This window comes from Lissotriton helveticus, chromosome 9, assembly GCF_964261635.1.
Source record: "Lissotriton helveticus chromosome 9, aLisHel1.1, whole genome shotgun sequence".
Lineage (NCBI taxonomy): Eukaryota > Metazoa > Chordata > Amphibia > Caudata > Salamandridae > Lissotriton > Lissotriton helveticus.
This window is the reverse complement of record NC_136070.1, coordinates 657,045,547-657,063,680: the sequence shown is the minus strand read 5'-3', so window position 1 is coordinate 657,063,680 and position 18,134 is coordinate 657,045,547.

Genomic DNA, 18,134 nt, shown 5'->3' with positions numbered 1-18,134 from the left:
CCTTTAACACCCCGAGGGCCGCAGTGCAAGGAGGGACAGGGTCGACAAACCTGTACATGCAGACCAGTGCACGGAGGGGCAGGAACACGACTGTCACCCCCACACACAACACCTAGGACAGCAGTGCACAGAGAGTAGGAATACAACTGTGCATGCAGAGCAGCAGTGCACAGAGAGGTACGAAGAAGATAGTGCATACGGGACAGGACAGTACCCAAATGGGTTCTGCCTACTGTGATCACAGGACAGCCGTGCATAGTGGAACAGGCACACTGTGCATAATGGAATGCTACAGCGATGTACAGACTTTGCACAATGAGAGTAGTGTAGAGTAGGGCCCCCTGCCAACAGGTGTACGCGGGAGCCACCCAGCCACAAATGTGAGGGGAGTACGCAGCTCTTTTTTTTTTTTTCTCCCCAACATGAAGTATTTATTGGCTTAATTAATAGAATGCAGCTGGGAGACACGTGAGGCTGAAACCAGGCGGGGTCGTCATCACTGTAATTACAATGACAAAGTACTGGGGTGCTAGACAGCACCGGTGCGAAGAGATTGCTCTCATTACAAAGCCACGTGTGGGTTGGACCCAGAGCCTGCCCCATGTCACGGGCTCTTGCGTCATAAGTACACACAAGCAGTTCAGCAGGATGCACATAGAAACTGGTGCACGGGTGTCAGCCCTGCACACGCCTGTGATGTGTGTGTATATATCCGAATAGGATAGAAACGGACTAGGAGCTGAACCATGCTGTGTGACATCACAGCAAACCCACTGGCTTCTGGGAACTTTAATAATTGGTGAGTGATGTCCCAGCATAACAGAAGACTTAAAACACCCTTGATATTACACTATAATTCAGACTTTTTGGAGCTTTGGCATTGTATATGCGATTTAACAATAGCATACAGGGCTTCGTAGCGCTATAATGGTGCATGTAATATGAAACAGTTTACAGGCTTCAAGGAGCTTTAACACTGCTATGTGTATGGTGACATCACTCTACAAGGCTTCTAGAAGTTTGGTCACTCTGTCGTCATAGCTGGCACTGCAACAAGATACAGGGCTTCTGGGAGCTTTACACCTTTTCTTTCCGAGCCTCATGTCTTGCAGAGAGGATCTGCAGTTTGTGAATTTGTTAAATTGTTGGAAGAGCCTCATGTCCTGCAGTTTGTGAATTCGTTAAATTGGTGGAAGATTGGAAAGAAACAAGTGCTGAAAGTCTTGAAAAAAGCAGTAAGGGACAAAAACATCTCACCTTAAAACACCAACATTAAATCCTAATTGACTATCAATAAACGTTGATGTAACTGCGTCATTTATGAAGTCACTACTACCTCGACGCCAGAGGGTCCTCGCTCCATTGTTTTATTTCTCCGCTGTGAACAGGATGCTCCTTTGAATGTTTTAAAGGACTCCCTGGGACTGCTTTAAGCTAACTAACACATCACTGGATTTTAAGCCCAGCTCTAATGACGAAAGTAAACATGGCTGAGACGAGCATACGACGGCCGGGGGCTGTGTGCGAGGGCGCTGGGCAGTTTATATCTCAGGGGGAATTGATGGGGGTGCGTGTGTGTGGGGTCCGCTGCTGGGTGTGTCAGGGGGTGCGTGTGAGGATCAGCTGCACGGACGGGGGTCAGGGTCGGATTGGGATCACTATTTGGCCCGGGCACTGCCAAAAAAAGTGGCCCACTTTCGCAGGGCGCGCACTTTCATGAAACACTATTTACTTACTCTCAGAGGCCTCATTTGTAGAGAAACGTTCGGTCAATTAGGCATTCTAAAGCTTACAGAGCCAGTAACATTGGTAAAGACTAGGAGCACTGCAGTTCTAAAAACTGAATATTTACTTGCAGTCTTAACGCCCTGCACATTGTAGTTAGATACTCTTTTCCAACCGGCAATGTCCTGGTCTCTGATCATCACATAAATCAGAAATCTAGTACAAAGGGGAAAGGGTAAGATTGGAATCTCTGGGAATAGAAAATGTAATAACAAAGGTAAGAGGAAGAGCACATCTGAACCTCTACCTTGGAGAATAGAACCTCTAATGACAAACGGTAAAGAAATACATTTTGCATGTCAGCCATAAAAACATTTCGCGTAACATTCAAAATAAATTAAATCTAGCTCCCTCTCATATTTTGCACTTTTCCCTAAATGTAAGTACATTTTGCCGCCTTGTCTTGCCTCCCCTTTCTTTGTGTGCATTATTCTAGTTAGACAGTGATCCCCAGTTCTGCTGGGCAGTACCAACTGGGGCTTGGGGAAAAGAGGAGGTGAACAGAGAGGTAAAGAAAACTGCACGCCCGGTGGTTGTTCTAGTGGGGTGATGGCGCTCTAAGGCAGTACGCAAATATTATAAGGTGAACTTAGGCGGAAGTGTTGTGCAAAAGGGTAGGGAGAACCTCCCGTCTCCCTTTATTGTGTTAAACCACAGACAAAGAACACCAAGGTCACCTGCACATGCTAGTGGTACATAGATTTAAGTTAGTACAGTAATGAGTGTAGGAAAGAAAGAAACACTGTTCATCCACTGCTTTGTGTGGCTCCAGGATTTATTGTCCTTGTTGTGCATTCCTTGGTACAGAGTCGTAGCCTACCCAACATGTGTTTCGTCGCTACCATGAAGTACACAGCAACTTCTTCAGGGCTAAATGCCTATGATTATGGTGCTGATTGTCGGTTGTACTTCCATCCTGAAGGTAAATAGTAGTAGATGGTCTCAAGAGTAACAGAGACCAGAATTTCATTTAATTAAAGTTTCCTCATGAAGCGGATTCTATATTCTGTGATGCAGATGAGTACTCAGAATATGTATTGTGAGACCCTATTCGTAGGGTAACAGGGTTATGGCTGTCAGCCAGCTATGAGTGTGTTGCCGACGGTCACCCGATTCGTTGAAGCAGCTGGTGAAGTCTCCCGCACCAAATCTGAAGCATGTTCTGTGGATCACAATTGCCAACATCTGCTCAACCTTATAAAAAGTGCTTCGCACTACATGGGATTTCATTTCTTTTTATGTGCAGATTATTTCTTTACTTTTTATTCCACTAGTTCACCTCTTCTGCCTGAACCTGGAGTCCGCTAAAATTGTTATCCTTCCCATGCAGATGATATGGCACCGATATAAAACACTACTGCTTTCCTTGTACAAATCCCTTCATGCTATCCATACAGACAGCACTGCAGCCCAGAATCATGCTCTCATGTGGTGCACCTGGATGGAGCCTCTGCACCCCAACAATATTAGAGTGTATTGTGGAGAAGTGTGACTCAATGGTTATAGCAGGCAGACCTCGATGCAGAGCTCTGGCCAGGGACCAGGGTTCGATTCCCGCCTCGGCGGGTCTCGGGCTCATTAATTCCCCTAACCGGATATTCTCGCCTCAGTGCCTATTCTGATCATGGGTCCCGCGCTGCAACTCTGGGCAATAGCTTGCTTAGTCTCCACAACGCGAGGGATGCCTGGTCTGCACCATGGGGGTGCCCAGGAGTGGACACTTCACAGGGAAAGCCAGGAAGGGTTCCCTTGCGGTATTCGTACAAGCGCCGGGAAACCCACTGCGGGTAGCTGTTCGCTATACAAGTACAAAAACATTTACATTTACATTTGAGGCTCCCAGAAGCACCCTTTGTACAGGCAGATTTTGCAGGACAGTACAGCAGTGTCTCCAGTCTTGAAGTGCACATCTTTGATATTGCTGGTATAGGTCTGGAAGTGCAGACATCAGCGGTACAATACAACAGCAAAGATGTGCAACTAATACACAAAGAAAAAAAGATTACTAATATACTATCAACCTCTAATCTTGGGTTCCAGAGTAACTTGCTACTCATAACAAAGCACTTCAACTCGTCGTCAGGGGTAGTAAGCGCTTTATAAATACAATGTACAATATGTAAACTAACAGTAGCGGCCGGCACGCATTGGGAGTTGCCATGTGATGTAAAAAAAAAAAAAAGATTAAAAAACGTACATTCTCGCCGCTCTTCTGCACGTCGTCTTAGTCTCTCCTCTCCGGGGCCGGAACAGGAGGCAGCTAGGCTCCTTCCCCTAAGTCACGCACAACACTGCAATGCAGTGTTGTGTTTGGTCTGAGCACCGTGGATCAGCGCTCAGCCATGGAATGGGGTCCTGGCCATGTTATCCACACAAGCAGTAATGCAGCCTGCATGGAGAACATGCAAAGTGTGCATTACTGTTTTGGATGGCCCCAGATACCCATCATACCACATAATTCTAATCAGTATAATTTCACTCAACGCCACACAGTTGCACGCAACACAGTTCCACGCAAAACATCATTCCACACAATTCAGCAACACACAGCATAATTCAACTCAACAACACATTTACACAACACACCAACATACATCCAATCCACACCACACAATACTGCATCATGCCACACAATTCAACACACCACATAATTAAACTGCACAACACAAAATATTCCATATAATTACACTCCATGACACAATCCCACTCTACATAATTCAGGTACACATAATTCCACTGCACACCATGCCACATAATACTACACGACAGGATTTCACAATTTACAATTCCTATCCATACCACATAATTCCACTACACACTACATATACTCCACTCCACTCCATAACACTTAGGTAAAAAACATTGTCATTTACAACTCCAATAGCTCTAACTCTTGGAAATGCGATACCTATTGGCATTGTCAATGCTTGTTTTTTTTGTTTTGTTATTTTGACAGTTTATATAGTGTGAACTCAGCACCAATTATAGTCCCAAAGATCAGACTTTTTATTTAAGGGCCTTGGAGATGAAGTTATTGTCCCAGAATCACAGAATGTTGAGAGCAGGCGCTGGGACTCGAAACTGATCCCCCATCTCAGCAACTCGGACCTTCAGGCCTCACATGTTTATGCACAAGCAAGGCACGAAAGTGGAAGGATACTGTTTTTTGAAGTACACTGGGACCAAGGTAAAAGTGGTCTACAGCCTGAGCAATAGAACAATAGTGAGGCCCCTTAGTTTACTTATTACTCAACCCCTCCCCAGCCCTCCTTTACCCGAGTAACAGAACATCACCTGCCCCCACAGCGAGGACCGAAAATAAAGCCACCCTTTCCCGCCCACCATGCCCCCTGAATGAGAAGGGCTGTGGGCAAGGTGTAAAATACGACACCACACACCGTTTCTGAGCTGCAAGAGCCCCAGGGGGTGTGAAGTGAAAATGGCATGATGGCCTGGCCCCCGGGGAGGCAGATTCTCCCAATCACCTGATCGCCACCCCACATCAGGGGCGATAGTCTGGCAAGGCAGGATGTCAGGGGGAGGCCACAGATGATCGTGGCCCCCCTAGCGAGGCTGCTTTACTATCACAGTCCAGTGTCCTCTGTGGACTGGGGAAGAAGTTGAAAACGGCCCACAGAGAGCACTGACACGCCGGCCCTTCGGCCAATGTCCGACTGCCCGCAGTGCTAATCCGTCCCTGGCGGGGGTCTTACCTGCAGGACACTGTGATCCCGATCTTAGTGGCCGTCACGTTGGTGGTCACCGGGTCAAAGTGCTCTATGGATGCCATGCTGTCCCTGCCTGGGCTCCGGGCGCGGGGCTCTCCGGTGCAGGCTGGTCCACGGGCGGGGCGGGGGTCCCATTATTGTGCATTTTGGTGTCACCCGGTCTGCGCACGCTGTGACGAGAGGTGTTTCCAGTTGCGCGCATGCGCCCAGAGCCACACACGTCATCCGGCCTCCCATTGGTGAATATCGCAGAGCGAGCTGGGTTTGTAGTCTGCTCTTCTCGTGCACCTGCCCTGGTCTCTGCGGCAGCGCGTGCGTGCACCTCAGCTGTACGGGCGCACTCAGTCACGCGCTGCTGTGAGCGTGCACATCTTCGGACGTCTAGGAAACTCGTCCTGGATACCCCCGATGCTGCCGAGCCTGAGCCGCTGACCCTACACACCTGCGGAGGAAAGACTGGCCTGGAGAGCAGCGGGGGAGTCCAGAGTCAGCCCGGTGAGTAGGGGGACATGTAAACACTGTGTAAACACTGTGTTTGGGTGCATCAGGCTAGCGAGACAGGAGATGGCCACTTCGAGTGGGTGGATGCGTGTGTGTGACTGTGTGTGTGTGTGTGAGTCTGTGAGTAGGTTGGGGGGGGCGTGTGTGCACGTGTGTCTGTGTGTGTGAGCGTGTGTGTGTGCCTGTGTGTGCGCGCGCAACTGAGAGAGGCATGGCTGACTGAGATAGGAGATGTGCACGGCTCCGGGGGGCTGGGCGTGCGCGCCCACGCTGGGAAATCGACGCTCGTGCACCTGTCTGTAGCTGCTCGTGCACCTGTGTATGTCGCTTCACAGGCAACTCGGCTGCAATAGGTCTACGAGACCTAAAAAGGCCCAATTCACGCGGTCAAACGCTTTCGTAGCGTCCAATGTAATGATAGCTAATGGTAGCTTGTGTAGGGTTGTAAGATCAATAGAGCCGACAAGATTATAAATTAAGTCTTGCATCCCTCTTCCTCTCACAAAACCCTTTTGGTCCTGATGTATCAGATCATTCATGATGCCATTCAATCTCTCTGCCAGAACCTGGACAAAGATTTTATAATCAAGGTTTAGCAGAGAGATCGGTCTGTATAAATCGCATTGTTTTGGGGGCTTCAAAGGTTTTAATATCAAAGCTACTGTTGCCTCGCCCCAGGAGAGGGGCATTGCCCCACCCCCCTCAAAGATATGAGAAAACAATGTATCTGTTATGAGTATTAAAGGAATCGCTAAAGATTTATATAGCTCTGCTGGCAGGCCTTCTGGCCCTGGAGCTTTGCCTTTCTTAGCTGAATCTATAGCTTTCCTAATCTCATACTGTGATATAGGTTTATAAAAATTATCAGAGGAATCGTCAATAATCCCTTTTACCTGATACCGCTGTAACCATGCTTCTATTGTGGCTGCCTGTGGGTACAATTTGTCCCTGTACACTGATCCAAAGTGTTTTCGAAACACCTCTTCAATATCTTCGGGGTTTTGAGATATTTTCCCGGTAGAGTTACATATCACCTCCTTTATATTACTTTTGACTAAATCCTGTTTAGTTTTCCAGGAAAGAAGCTTTTCGGGGCCTTCCCCATATTCAAAGTGAGCCATCTTGCTCACTTCCCACCTCTTTTGAAGTCTGGCATCTAATATTGCTGCCAAATCTCTTCTAAGAGATGCTAGTCTTTCAGTAATATTTTGTTCTTTATCATCTGGTGTCGTGGGATATTGTTGTAACTCTTAAATTTTGTTCTCTATATCCATAATTTCATTTTTGTATTTCCTTTGTCTTGCAATTTGAATTGAGGTTATACATCCCCTTAAGTAGGCTTTATATGAATACCACACTATCTCTATAGAAGTGCTATCTAAATTAGTTGAAAAATACGCTTCAGTTTCTGCTACTAATCTGTCTATGATCTCTTCCTCTGCCAGAATCGCTTGATCTAGAGTCCATCTTGTTTTAATTGGGGCATTTGGAACCTTCAGCGTTAATGTTACAGCTACATGGTCTGATAGGTGTCCTCCTAGATGTTTAATTTCTGACATCCATAACTTTAGTGCTAAACTAATTAGGAAGAAGTCTAACCTAGACTTGTGATCATGTTTTTTATAATGAAAGGTATAGCTTCTTTTCCCTCCCTCTCTTTCCCTCCAAATATCCGTCCACGCCATTTGCTTCATTGCATTGCTCAGTAAAGATCTAATTTTACTATTCTGTGGAGTTCTGCTCTTTAGAGACCTATCCAAGACAGGATCTACAACTAAATTGAAGTCTCCTGTAAGTATTAGGGGATCTTGAAATAGTAATAGCTCAGCGCATACATTTTTTAATGGTTCCGGGTCGTCTAAATTAGGACCGTAATAACCAGCGATCGTAAATTTGTGAGAGAAGAACTTCATCTTTGCTACAGCCCATCTACCCAACTTATCCACTTTAGTCCTCTCCACAGAAATAGCTGGGTGTTTTTTTGTGACAATTGCTACCCCTTTCGTAGTTGTTTGCTGGGTAGTGCAAATGACCTCCTTGATCCAGTTTTTACTATTACATAGAGCCCTCATTTCAGCCTCAACTAAGTGCGTTTCCTGTAAGATTAAAATTTGCTCAGGACTATCCTTTAAATATTGAAATATCCTCTCCATCCTCTGTCTTACGCTCAACCCATTTAAGTTCCATGTCAACACCGTCAAAAATTTTGAAGGATCAACTAAGATCTGTGCCATATTTCATAGAGATTGAAGACACAGCGTTTTGTTATTATATATGGTGAATCTGACTTTTTTTGTATTTTTTCCCTATGCTCATCACCCAGTGACCCCCCAATCTCCCCCTCCCACCCCTGTGCACCCCAGGAGAACCCCCATTATTTCCCTTATGGCCCTGCCCTGGCCTTTGAGGCTACCCTCTCCCGGTCGGGATGGCTTGTGCTTCTTACTATCAAGAAAAAAAAGTACTACTAACTTACAGATTAATTGTTTAGTTTGTTATTTTTAGAGGTTTTTTGGGGGGAAAAGAAACGGGCCCTACTGACTCCTTACTTTATAGCCGTTGTTTCTCCCTGGATTTGATACAGTAAAGCTTCAGCCTCCTCTACCCGTCTAAAAGTTTGCATTTTATTTTTAAACATTACTTTTAGTGTGGTCGGGAATGATAGTTGTGCCGTGGCACCCAGCTGTCTGAAAGGATCCAATAATTTTCCCAGCTCCTACTGCCTAAACGCGGTAATGGAGGAGACATCCAACCTAATTTGAAAGGTGAATCCTTCTGCACTTAGTGAATTAACCTTTAAGGCTTTATTTAAAATCTCATCCTTCAAACTGTAGGTTAGAAAATGGATCAAAATGTTCCTGGGTCTGCTCCTATTCGGGCTCTGTCTGAATGGGTCCCTATGCACTCTTTGAATGTCAGCAGCAAGTGTTTGTTCAGAACATTCGATGTTGGTTGTTTGTTTTATTAATTTCACAACAAATTGCTTGATATTGTCCCCCTCGGCCCCCATCTGGGACTTTAATCAATCTAAGGTTGTTTTGTCGCTGTGCATTTTCAATAGACTCCATTTTATCCTGAAGATTGGCTCTTGAGCTTTGATTTTTGTTAGTTATTTTACATTTTCATCAACCTTTGTTGTTAATTCAGCCACCGAGGCCTCCAAGGCTGTAGCCCTGGTAGCTAATGAATCCAGCTTATCCTCAATTTTCCCGCAGTATATCTTGATTTCTGCCTGTTTTTTTCCGAAACCTGAAATCTGTTTCTCATCTCTTCAGTGAGAACTCGTAGAAGTTCTAAGGTTAAACTCTCTGCTTTTGGATCAATTTCGCTCTGAACTTTTTCCTTTCCAATTACTCGATCATCACCCAAGACAGGTCCATCTGTTTCCACACATGACATATCGTCCAGTTGGCTTGCTGTAAAGTGATTTCAGAACTCTCTATCTCCCGCTCTGATGAATTTTCCACTAGTAGTTGGTACTTGTTTGGGGATAATACACCCTCGAGGAATAAGGTCAATCACTGCCAGTACCCACTCTCTGCATGTTCTCTCGAGGGTTAAGAGTCAGGAAACTGGGGATTACCTTAAAATAATCTTTTAGCGAGGGTGCTAGACTCATTGCCTTATTTATTTGTTCTTGTTTTGCTATCTTGGCCTTCTTTTTTTACCTAAGCTTAGACTTCAATTTTACTGAGCCTATCTGATCCTGGGTTATCTCATTAAGGGGAGAACCTGTGAGAGGCACTTTACTGGTTGTTATACCATGGTACCCTGAACCCTCGGATCTAAGCCCCTTAATGGACCCCTTACAGGACCTGCCAACAACTCCCGACCTGAACACCTTAAAGTATATCGTGATGAGATAGAGTGGAGCATTCTGTCAAGAAGGGTATTCACCCCGGGATAATGCTACCTCTAACCAGGGTTCTTCATGTTTACCTGGGACTACAGTCACTTTAATACTCAAATGCTCTGCTCCTAGTCCTTTTCCAATTCTAAACTGCCGCTGAGTGCATCTACTATAAATTCAATATCACAAAACCGGCAAGGGAGGAAGGAAATATAGACTCCCCTAATGCCTTTTGCAAAAAGCCCTAAAAAACAGAAGATCGTCCCCAAACAAAGACTTTCAGTCTCAGTGCTGATAGTACTGACCGTAATAATTTTGTAGCTCTTCCCGCTCCATTGAGCTCCGCTGCGGTGTCTCGTTATCGCAGAGAAATCCAAGCACCAAGCTCGAACTTGATGCGTTTCTCCTCAGACGCCGACAAAGCACCCCCGTCTTCCTCCGCCTCTGTATATTGACGGAGGGCTGTCAGGGAGTTAGAGAGCCGTACCCAAAAACAGAAACTTCTGGCAGAGCCACTGACCATGATGTTTTAGAGCTCTTTCCTGCTCTGTTCCTCTCCCCAGGTGCCGAGAGAGCAGCCCCGCCTTCCCCGCCTTTGCAGCCTGACGGTGGGGTCACCGGGCGGTAGAGAATGCTGCTTTCCGGCTGCTTTCGGCTTTTCGGTACGCAGGGCTCCAAGCTTACAAATATATATATTCCAAAGGAAAACAATTTAACGCTGCAACTTTTATTCCATTATTCCATTATTCCATAGCACAAGGTACTCCAATTTGCCTTCACTGCTATGCCTCCTCACACAAACCAGCCCGACCTCCCCGGAGCCTCTGGCGCCCCGCTAAGCGCTCACCGCCATGTTCTCCCAATCCTTCATTTTTTCAAAACAAGCCCCTAACTTTGGAACTTTTTTCCTATGATTAATTTTTTTTCTCCAAATTTGTATTTTTCATTTTTGGCACAAGTAATCAGCTTATATCAGAACTATTTATAGAGAACAGAATTCTTTGAATACTTCCAGAGACAATATGTAACCTTGTCCACAACAGTTTTGTGTAATCTGACATGAAATGTTTTTGGCCTTTTTTCTTCTGTATTTACCAGCCATTTCATAAATGTATATTTTCATGATGCATTCAGTTAAGCATTCAAATGGCAACATATGCTTAGAATGGAACATTGCTTTAATATGTACAGCACCATTGCATTTTATGCATAGCAACACTTTTAGATGCATTCTTTGGGAATATGTTTTAGACATATTTTAGCAAATCATGAAATGCTCTATTTTAGATATGTGTAACATGTTTAGGATTTAGTAATGTCGCTCATACGAAAGTGGAGTGGGTGTTGTATGTCGATTTAGATACTGTATATAGATTTCCTGAATCATGCCCTTATATAGGTACAACTCACATTGCCCTTATTTAGGCATAGAAATCCAGTTCTTGGAAAACCAGACTCATAAGCCTTTAGGACATCCCCTTGCCTGGATACTGATTTCTCCAAGAACTCATTTATTATGCATGAACATCTATTCCTTAGGGGTTCATTCATGACGTTCTTATGCCCGACTTGTACGTCAATACTGGCACTCCTAAACACCTTCAAGGTATAAATATACCTTCACTTGCCAGGGCAAACCACAGGGTAGTTCGGCTACCTACTTGCACAACACGGCTCGCCACAGCAAGTTCGGAAGGAAGTCAAGTCCCCAACTGACGCACTGACCAGATGCTGTCATCCTCCTCGCAGAGAATCCAGATCCAGTGTTTCTGACTCCCCTTGAGGGGTGTTAGAGATCGAGTCCCGGAAAGAGATACCAACCTCTCTCATTCTAAGGTATGGAGCAGACTAGAACCTAGAGAAACTTTTGACAACACTTGCCAAAACTAAACTAGACTATAGCTTAAAAGCACCTACTTCTTCCCTTGTACTACACTTAGGTTAGGTACACAGGGGTAGGATTATTTTAGAAGCACCAGTTGAGTATTTTAGCCTGTGTAATTTATGTATGTATTTTTATATATGTCACAGCTAAAGAACATGCTATTGCAGTATTATTTTATCCTACTGCTAACGCTGTACAAATTATACTTCGCATTCTGTCTTACGATTGTAGCAGTTCAAATCTCTAGCATGAGAAATAAGTCTGTTCAATAAGCCCTTTAATTGAAATACCCGTCCCTCTATTTCTGTGCAACTCTGTAGAAAAGTAGCATGCACGATTGACTGAGTAAAACTGTTATACATTGTGTTCACGATTCTGAGATTGTTCCGACTCTAAGGGAAACAAAGTTGTCATGTTTATGCAGTTGTCAGAAATTGTGATTCTCCTATTAGCATGCCTAGAGAATCTAGATTTCATTAAAGACACGGAGGCTGACATTATGCAATGACTTTTAATGCAGTTCCAAGCAGCCGCATGAGTCATAATTCAAAGGTTCCAAAAGAACATTGAAACAAGCTAAAAACCATAACATGACAACCATCTGCCTCTTTTAAACCAGGCGAAGAGAAGATCCAATGAAATAGCACAAATGAAGAACTTGAAGGCTGACATCCAAAGGAGACGTGAAGAAGGTAACCAACCAAAGGAATATCCACAAACGTAGTTCACGAAGAAGGATTATCAGAAAAGAAAGAAAGCAATGAAAAATTGTGACCAAAGGGTCCACCAACAAAACAAAATACTTCCAAAATTGAATCAAGGTAAAACATGTCAATGAGAAACAATCGAAACAATTGAAACAACATGTCAATGAGAAACATATGAGCAATCAAACTATAAGTGAGAATAAACAAGGAGTCACCAAGCACCAAACAGGGGAATGGGACGGGTGGGATAATGTCAGCCTCCGTGTCTTTAATGAAATCTAGATTCTCTAGGCATGCTAATAGGAGAATCACAATTTCAATACAAGAACGGAGAAAACATTATGCATGGCGGTAGCCTTGTAAAACGACATTAGACATGTGTCCAATTGGTTTACAATAGTGTCTAGCAAAGGTACTAGCGTTAGACCAGTCGGCAGCTTTAAGAATATCATCCAACTTACCTCCAGACCATAGTGACTTCCTCGCCATAGCACCTCTAAGGGAATGAGCTTGAAACTTGGCTACGTTAATACCTGCTAAATTCATAGCAGACTTAACCCACCGAGCAATGGAAGTCGAGGAAATGGCTTTATGGGGTTTAACAAAGGAAATAAGGAGTTGTTTCTCATTAATAGGCCGCAGGTTAGACATTTTCTGATCATACGCTTTCATACATTCAACTACACAAAGTTTCGGGCAAGGGTCGAAACGAGGATAAAAGATCGAGTCAGACATGGTTTTGGTTCTTCTGTAAACCTCAAATTTAACTCTAAATAAATTATAGGATCTGTTGGAGATCTCCAGAGCTTTAACGTCAGAAACTCTTCGACAAGAGATAAGGCAAAGAAGAGTAGCGAGTTTAATGGAGAGAAGTTTCCTATTCAAAAGAGAATTGTCGAGCCAAGAGATGAAAATATCTAGAATCAAATTCACATCCCAGGAGGTATCATATTTTGGTTTAAGGGGTCTTTTGAGACAAATGCTTTTCATAACTCTACAAACAATGACGTTTTTACCGACTGTCTTCCGGTTAACAAGAACATGACCTGCAGAGATAGCGATCTATAGCAATTAATCGATCTATAACTTAAACCTTTGTCAAAAAGTTCAGCAAGAAAGTTCACTACATCAACGATAGGTGCCTGTATGGGATCCAAATCCCAACGAAACCAAGATTTTCAGATATTATTGTATCTGTAGTGAGTTCCCGGCGCCCATGACTCTCTGAGGAGAGTCGCAGCTGAGGTCGAAAGTCCTGAGACTTCATTGGATCTCCTGACACTCTCCAAGCAAGAAGGTTCAAATTCCCTGACAGGGTCAGGAGGTGGGAATCTCTTGTTTACGTCTGTAAGGAGATCCTCTAGAGGGGAAACATCCTTAACAACGAAGTATAAAATACGACTTACCTGAACAACGAAGTCCCAACCACGAGAAATCCTGAACAACGACGTTCTAAACCACGAAGACCTAAACCACGACTTTTCCCGGACTGCAATGTTAAACTATGCTATCACGTCACTCATCTCCGCCCCACCCCTTAAACCTGGAAACGGAAGAGAGGCAAACTGGATGACTGCCAATCACGACTGAAGAGCCAAAATGCCAAGCGCATGAGAGAAATTCCCGGATTCTGCCAGCTCAAATGCATGTTTCTTCTCTTGTTTTGTTCCTGGGTACGTGCTGTGTGCCAAGCTGTGGTCTCACTATGGTGCGTGAAAAAAAATGCCTCAGATTTTGAAGAGATAGCGCGCTATTCTTCTTGAATTAGGTAATGCATCTCCCCCACCCCCAACATGACACTTGAATGGAAGTATCAGGCTGACGGGCTCAGAGGAAAGTAGGGTAGCAGCCAGCCTAAATAATGGCAGCATGCAAACACCACGAGTCTGTCCTCCTCCCCATCCGTAATTTTATAGCGACTTTCAAGTAGGAACAGCCTTGCAATACATGTTCCAAATATTTTCTGTAGATTACTTTTCACACTCTACAGAAAAGTCAAGTCTGAAGCTGTTATCTGAATCGCTCTCCTTCGACCAGGGTGCACACATTACGTCATCACTCTGCTCCGATGCTAAGCCAGGCGCACTTATAGCTGAGTCCCTTATTTTATTAACACATATGAGCACTTGATGAACAATATTCACCGAGCTAATATTATTGTTTTCTGGTGCCTTTAAAGTTGCCAACTGCTGGTTTGACCACTTTTTTGGAGTTTAATGTGAAAAAATTACGAAGAAGTATTGTTATTAGAATAGTGCCATCTAATGGCCAGTCAGGAAATGTTTTTTTCCGTGGTTTAGGAAGTCGTTGAAAAAAACAGTAGTGCTTTAGAATAGCTCGTTGTTCAGCTTTCGTGGTTAAGAAAGTCGTGGTTTAGGAAGTAGTTATTTAGTCATACATTCCCTCTAGAGAAGGTATCAGAAAGGGAAGTTCGTATGTTAGCTCCAGAACTGTGGGAAACAATGCCTGTGACGGCCAGAAGGGAGTTATCAGGACGAGAGAGCATCGGTCTTGTCTCACTTTCTCCAAAACTCTCTGGATCATTGCAAATGGGGAAAAGGCATATGCATTGATCCCTGACCAGGGTTGAAGGAATGTGTTCACTGCTAGAGCACCGGGATCCGGCATCCAGCTGTAGTAATGCTCCAGTTGAGAAGTGAGACAGCTCGCAAAAAGGTCTATCTCGAAGGGACCCCAGAACGAAAACAGAGACGTTGAGCTTCCAGTCGCTGAAGTCCGAAAGGAATCTGGAATTCCAATCGGCAGAGATGTTTGATTTCCTTGGATAGTACTCCGCTTTGAGGGCAATTTTGTGTTCTAAGCAGAACATCCAGAGCCTCCTGGCTAGGTTGGAAAGGTCAGCAGATTTCGTACCTCCCAACCGATTGATGTAGGCCACTGCGGAAACATTGTCCATCTTCAAAACGACCGACCTCCCCTGCAGGGAGTGCTTGAAGCTCATAAGAGCGTAAAGGCCAGCAGTTAGTTCGAGGAAATTTATGTGGTGAGATGATTCCTCCCAAGACCATACCCCTCCCGTGTTCTGGTCCAGTAGGCGTGCACTCCAACCATGAAGGGAAGCATCCGATTCCAAAACAAAATCTGGTTCTGATCCGAAAATTGCTTTCCCATTCCAAGCCTCCAGGATTTCCAGCCACCAGCCTAGTTCTGCTTTGGCCTCCAAATCTAGGGTGATTCGGTCTTTTTACCAGAGACCGGACCTTAACGCTCGCCCTTTTATCCTTTGCAAGGCCCAGTAGTTCAGAGGGCCTGGAAAAATCGCCTGGATGGACGTAGATAGGAGACCTAGGAGTCTGGCCAGCTCCCTTAAAGGGAGATCCTCCTGCCTCAAGACATGCCGTATCTCTTTCCTGATCTTTGACATTTTGGGAGGAGGTAAGAGGTGGAGACACTTGGAAGTGTCCAGAGTGAAGCCCAGAAACTCCAGAGATTTTGAAGGGGTTAGGATGGACTTTTCCTTGTTGATAATGAAACCCAGGTTTTCCAGAAGATCCACGACCGTTTCCAGATCTAGGAGAATTGGAGGTCTTGAGACATTATCAGGATGTCGTTGAGGTAAATGATAAGATGGACACCTCGTTCTCTCAGGAAGAAGGCTACTGCTCTCATAACCTTGGTAAAGCATCAAGGAGCGGAAGAAAGCCTGAAGGGAAAGTCCTGGAACTGGTAAAGGTGACTTTTCCACAGAAATTGGAGGAATGGTTGATGCATTACTCCCATCGGAATCGTGAAATACGCATCCTTTAAATCCAGTTTGACCAACCAGTCTTCCTTTTGGAAAAGATCTCTCAGGAGGTATATACCCTCCATTTTGAAATGCCTGTAAACAAGAAATTTGTTGAGGTTTTTCAGATTTATCATGGGTCTCCAACCCTTCCCTTTTTTCTCTAAGAGGAATAATGTACTTACAAAAGTTAAAGAATCAAAAGGAACCTCTATTATTGCGCCTTTTTGGAGCATTGAAGAGATTTTCTCTTCTACAATTTTCTCTTTCTCTATAGAAACAGGAATGTCCCTTGGTAGGGTAGTTTGAAACGGAGTCTGAACAAAATCTATCATAAAGCCTTTCACTGTGGATAGAACCCAAGGATCTTCTTTTCGAAAAAAGCCTGAGTCTGCCTCCCACCTTTAAGGGGATAGAAGGGGAAGGTCGGAGTGGAGGACTTACTTGGAGGATTGGAGGTGAATGAAGCACGAGATCTTGTCCCTCTCGCTCGGTTTCCTCTTCCGCGAGTGTAGAAGTAAGGGGTGTTGTATTGTTGATAGCCTCTTCCGAAGGTGCGTGTTCTCTGGTAGGGCCTCTGGTTAAATCGGCCGGAAGAAAGGCTCCTTCTTCCAGCCCTCCTAAAAAGATTATTATTAAACTCCCTTCTAATGTTATGTTGGGCCTTATCAAGGGCTATGAAAGTGGACACACGTACTTTCCGAGTGATTTGATAAGCTCCTCCCCAAAAATGAGGCCTTTCGGATTTGAGGAAGGCTCCTTCTCGGCCATGTCAGAAAGTTTGGGATCGAGTTTATATAAAATTAGTCTACGCCTTTCGGCTTTAATACTCGCATTAGCGCTGCCCAGAAGAATGAGGGCTCTTTGACTCCATCCTCTAATTAAATCTGTATCGAGAGGGGTCCCATGAAGGTGGCACTCTTCTGCAGAGTCAAGTATCCTAGTAAGGGGGCCGAGGACATCTAACAAGCGGTCTTGGCAGCTCTTGAACGATTTCTCCAGCCCCTTCCTGGAATCACGCCTGAGCCTGAAGAGGAACTTTATTAGCTCAGGATCAAGATTAGGGCTACAACACGCTTTTTCGTCAATGAACGGCCTTGAGCACTCCTCTCTAAGTATATTCCTCATCTCCCTTTCAAGGGGAAAACTTATCCATTTTTTAATAAACTTAGAGACATGATCCTGGGGGTACCACTGCGATGAACGAGGATGTTTCAATTTTAAGGGGGAAACATCTCCTCCCCCAGGGGGTCTAAGATACTATCTTTCAAGGAAGTAGAGGTTCATCCTCCGTATCAAAAAGGCCAACGTCCTCATCATCCAGTTCTAGCGCGTACTCATCCGGATCGTCTTAATTATCGTCAACGAAGTCCCCCATAACATGCTGAGCACCATGAGACAATGAGCCGCCAAGGGCATCCAAATTATCCGGGCCACGATGGGCACCCAAAGATGATGTGTCTCTAGGGACATCCTTCTGGTTTGAGGTGCGAGGACTTCCAAATTGTTTCGAGGTGCTAAGACCCCACATACCAGTAGAGGGGCTAGGACCTCCTGTGCTCGCAGGGACCTGAGATACAATATTATTTGATTTCTTAGTACGTTTGCCACTCACAGGTAAACTATCACAGCAAGGGGTCTCATCAGACCCATCCTCCTGAGAGGGCAGGGGACTTTTGTAAGGTACAACCTGGCGAAGGGTCTCTAGCATACATGACCTCATCTCCCTTTGGATTAGGAGTCTAAAGCCTTCCCGATCAAAATTAGGGAGTGTGGTATTAGTCAGCTTTAAACGCTCTTAAGTTATCTCCCCCTTTTTTATATATGTATAAACGCTTAGCACTAAAAGCAATAGGAAAATCTTCCCCTCTTTTTTTGTTTTTAAAAATGCCAAGATCGCCGTGAAATTAAGTAGAAGTAAGCTCCCCGAAGG